General features: G+C 47.4%; 1 protein-coding gene across 2 annotated transcripts in view; it reads left to right on the forward strand.

Moving 5' to 3' along the window:
• Nucleotides 1-1,075: 1,075 nt before the first annotated feature.
• GARRE1 (granule associated Rac and RHOG effector 1) overlaps nt 1,076-4,887 on the forward strand; it is an 81,368-nt gene continuing 77,556 nt past the window's right edge. For both annotated transcript variants that reach the window (XM_081217039.1, XM_081217038.1), the window contains exon 1: nt 1,076-1,121. The gene's annotated coding sequence lies outside the window, so the exon portion shown is untranslated. The remainder of the gene's footprint in view (nt 1,122-4,887) is intronic.

A 4,887-nucleotide genomic window follows, 5' to 3' on the forward strand; every position in this document is an offset into this window, starting at 1 on the left:
CAGTCCCTGGAAACTACCATTCTACTTTGTCTCTGTGAACTTGACTACTCTAGGTACTTCATATAAGTGGAATTATAGAATATATCTTTCTGTGACTGGCTTCTTTCACTTAGTGTAATGTCTTCACGGTTCATCCATTTGTAGCATGTGTCAGAATTCCCTTCCTTTTTAAGGCTGAATATATTCCTTTGTGTGGATACGCCACATTTTGTTTATCCATTCATACATTGATGGACACTTGGGTTGCTTCCACCTTCTTGACTTTTATGCATAATGCTGCTATGAACATGGGCATACAAGTCTACATCCACTCTTGCCTCTCCTCTCTAGTCCTTCTCCACAATGTAGCCCAAGTAATCCCTTTAAACCCACAAGTATGGTAAAATCACCCCTTGCTCTCAGGTAAGACTTTCTCACTACCTTCGTTTCTTGAACACAAAGCCACCAAAGACACCTGCTGTTACTTCTGCCGTAATGTCCTTTCCTCCCTGCTTCTTCAAATTTTTCTTTTCCCCACTCCTCTCCCTCTTAGGCCCTCAACTCCTGCTCTTTTCCTGAGCGAAGAATTCCCCGATAACCCTCCTTCACTAGGTCAAGGGACGCTCTCCCTCCCTCTTCCACTTTCCCCTCCTACCGCTTGTCGCAATTGGCACTATATCATCAAGCGCATTTATAACAATGATTGTTTCCACCACTAGAGAATAAACGTATGAGGGAGAGGGCATTATCCAGTTCCTACAGCTCCTGCGAGAACCTGGCATCTAGTAAGTGCTCAATTCTTCAGTAATTAATTTTCATAATAAGTCTGTGAGGACACAGCTGACCCCTCCCGCCCGGAGACCAAGTCACAGTAGAGAACCCGGGTGACCCTGCGGGCTCTGGCCACCGGTCCTCAACCCCCACCCTGGCTGTCCCATTTGGAGGTCCTCCGTCCCTAGGCAAGGGGGTGCAGGGCCGTCCCCGCCCCGCTCGCGCAGGGCATGGTTGGGGACCGCTTCTAGCCGCTTGGTCTGCAGCCACCCGGCGTCCGCCTGGGGCGGGGGCGGGGCCGGCCCGGAGACGTCACTTCCGGTGTACACAGCCGGTTCGGGCGGTGAGCTGGGGTCCGGGGAGCGTCGCAGGTGAGGAGCGGGCGCGAGCGGGTGCTGCCTGGCGCGGGCGGGCGGGCTCAGGGGGCGGTGGGTGGGTGGTGGGCCGCGGCTGGGGCCGGCGACTGGACGAGCTCGCGGGGCGCCGCTCCGCTTGGGGCCGCAGGGCTCAGGGCCGTCGGCTCCCGCCCCTTGCCCGTCCGCTGTGGAGGACGCCGGGCTCTGGGAGCGCTGGCTGACCGGACGGAAGCCTGGAGGGGCCTCCTGGCTCGTGCCTGAGACCGGGGGCGCGGCGGGGACCCCGCGGACGCGGGGCAGGAAGGGCGCGGGGCGCTCCCTTGGGCCGCCGGAGCCGGGGCGGTCGGGCTGCCGCCGGGACCCGCTCCCGGAAGCCCGCCGAGCAGTCAGCGGAGGGACGGCGGCCTGTGGGTCCCGGGGTCCACCGGGACTGCCTAGGGACGCGGCCCTCACGCCGCCCCGCGGCTGCCGGTCGGCTGCGCGCACCTTCCCCGCCGGGCCGGGCCCCGAGGAACACGATTTTCCGGCCCCGCTGAGCCCGCTGGCGCAGTCGGGCCAGGGGAGGTTCCGCGGGGACCGCCGGAGGGCCGGGGCTGAGGATGAAGGACCCACGGCTGAGGGGCGAGCGTAGGGTCAGGGGTGTGTCTTCCTGCTCCGCGCGGTGCGAATAAAGAAGCATGCCTGGTTGGCATGATAAGAATTTTGTTTATTCTCCTCACAAATTTTGCCAGATAAATACTCAGCTTGGAGGGGGGGGGTTAATTTGAAAATAGCTTGTTTCCGCCCCTCAACCCCATTATAAAAGCAATGCATTCTCCTTCACATTCAAGACAGCACAAAAAGTGTTGTGACAATACTTTTTAAAGTGACAGTCATCCACCAACCTACCGCTCAGTGACAGCCATTGCTAACATTTTGGTGATATCAATAAATACAGATATTATCACTCTTATGGACTTCATAATATACCGTTGTATATCATAAGTTAACGAAGCCAACATATACCAAGTTAACATGTAGATTGTTTCCAATTCGTCACAAGATAGACAATTCTGCCAGAAGGATTTGTCTGATTGTTGTTTTGGGTTAAATTTACAAATGAGGTCAAAGGTAACATTCATTTAAAAAATACATAGTATTATTTTTCCTTTGTTGACACTTCAAAAATTATTCTCCATCCCAATATTCATAACATCCATCCATATTTGTTTCTCCTTTCATGGTTTTATTTTTACTTTTAGCTGTTTTTAATTTACTTAAAATTTGGTTTTGGTTGAAGATATGAAGTTATTTTCCAAATAGGTTAATTTTCCCAACTTTACTGAATAAACTATAATTGCTGTTTTATCATATTTTAGACCTAAAGTTCTAAGTTTGTGTTTGTAAAGGACTACTTACAGATTTGATATTTAGATTTTGTGTATGCTGTTTTATAATTCCATTCACAGTATCTTTTTTTAAAATCATTTTCCTTTGCAAGTCCAGGATGTATTTCATGTTTGAGACTTTTTTCTTTTGAAGTAAAAAAAAGTTTAGTTATTGCTGTTTCATTTGCTATCTTGCTGACAAGATAATAAACTCCATATTGAAGAGTTCAGGTTTGTTGTGGCAACTTTTCAGTCTGGCATTTGAGATTCTAATCTTCCTCTATTTTTGCACACGAATACGTAGGTTAGCATTGGAGACCAAGATAGAAAAGTTCTCAGATTCCCTTGGCAAGCCTAGATTTTTCAATCTAAAATTATCTCTGGATTTTTGGAAGACAACATGTTTTAAGCATCCTCTTTAAAAATTTTTAAACAAGTTGCACATGATTCTGCTGAAAATTTTACTAAGTGTTTATTCTGTTGAAAACCCGAAGCCTAATACACCAGAAGCTTTTTGTCAAGCGGGTCTAACAAGTCTATAGGAAAATGATTGTTTCTGAGAGCTAGTGGACTGGGGCATCACATGAGTTGAGTGTCCACTCTCTCCTTTTCCCTCCTGTGACTTTCTGCTTAGTGGAAAATGATGACCTTCCAAGGTGGAGAGAGAATGTTGGTTTGAATAAGGAACTGCTTTTTTGGAGTTACAGAAAAAGCAGGATGCCATTTTCTCTTAGTATAAGTTCACCAAGAGCCTGAATGTTTCAGGGGTTGTGCTTCAAATGTCTTTATCCATAATGAAACTGTCCTCCTGAGGGTCCTCTAATTGATAGATGCAGTGGCTGCTGCTTTCTCATTTCCTTTGACCTTGGCCATAAGTATTTGGCATGGTGAGCCACATTTTCTTGCTGTTGTGCATCTCCTCTTGGTTGGCCTTCTTGACTTAAGCTATTGTGATCATTAGCTTAACTTTGTGACTGTGCTTTTTCACTTGTCTTTGCTGCTTCTCTTCTTCCCACATCTGCCTGGAAGCATTTTCTAAGGCCTAGCTTAATATCTCTACCTCCTTCCCCCAATGCATGCTCCTTCCCCCTTGTCCAGCATGTGACTTATAGGTAGAGACCCATTTCACCCCCTCATCCTCTTTCCAGTCGGTGACCCCAACTCAGACTTTGATGCAAGTAATTTCTTTCTCTTCCTCTAACTGACCCCTGGACATGTTTCTGAGACCGTACTTTCTGCAGGTGATGAAGCCCTTCATTGCTTCCCAAGGTGGCCTGTCCTTCATGACTCTAAATTTCTTACCAGCTGACTTACCACAACTCTTCTTCCTTCTTTTTTTTTTTGGCTGTGCTATGCGCCATGCAGGATCCTAGTTCCCCAACCAGGGATTGAACCCCCGCCCCCTGCAGTGGAAGCGAGGAGTCTTAACCACTGGACCGCCACGGAATTCCCTCTTCTTCCTTCTTGATTTGGGTTCTATTGCCATTTGCTTTCTGTTCCTACAATTTGATTTAAACCTTGTACCTTTGCTCTGAGGGACTTCAGAGATAATTTGATCCCACCCTGGATTAGAAAAATGAGACCCAGTGAATTTAGTCATGAATTTAGTTATCTCACATTTATGGAGTATTTACAGTACAGGCCAGTTACTGTACTGGAGGACTGGAATACAGAGCTGGAAGGCACAGCCTAGGAAAGAAAACCAAATAAGCAGTTGCCATCAAGTATCGTAAGTGCCTAGAAGCAGGAGACAGGTTTTAGAGATCTTGCCTGTCTTGCTCACTGCTGCTATCTCCAGGGCCTAGAACACACAGTGTTTGGGGAACAATTAAGTATTTGTTGAGTGAATCAATGATCATCTGAGAATGAAATCAGAATAAATGTTAAATCAGCTATCTGTAGAAAAGATACAAGCCAAGAGACATTTTGTAAATGTAGTTTTGAGAATTTCAGGGAAAACTTTTAAGTTTAACCAAAATGACCCAGCTATAACCCTAGGAAGGCATGATTGGAATGTGTTTGTGGCCAGATGCTTAAACTTAATTTTATATCCTCAGAAGAAAGATTTTGATTCTAGAAGGAGAGGGTTGGGATGATGTCTGTGGAAATTGGGGTGGTCGGTCCAAGAGAAGAATTGGGTGATGTGTCTGTAGTACCTTCTGGGGACCTGGGCCAGAGGAGCTCTGTGCAGTCCTCCACTGGGCCTTTGCTCTTCCAAACAGATGGGTGCATCTCTGTTGATGCCTCTAGTGGAGAGAATCTTTCCTTTGCTTTTCTTCCATGATCCTAATGCCCTTTGATTAGAACATGGCTTCACATGGAGATTTCCTGTTGAGAGTGGTCTGCATCCAGACTCCTGGATCAGATCCTGGACTTGGGGTGCTGGCTAACCTCTCTGGTTCCCCATCCGAGGA

Source organism: Mesoplodon bidens (assembly GCF_964165515.1).
Source record: "Mesoplodon bidens genome assembly, chromosome: 18".
NCBI classification, from domain to species: domain Eukaryota; kingdom Metazoa; phylum Chordata; class Mammalia; order Artiodactyla; family Ziphiidae; genus Mesoplodon; species Mesoplodon bidens.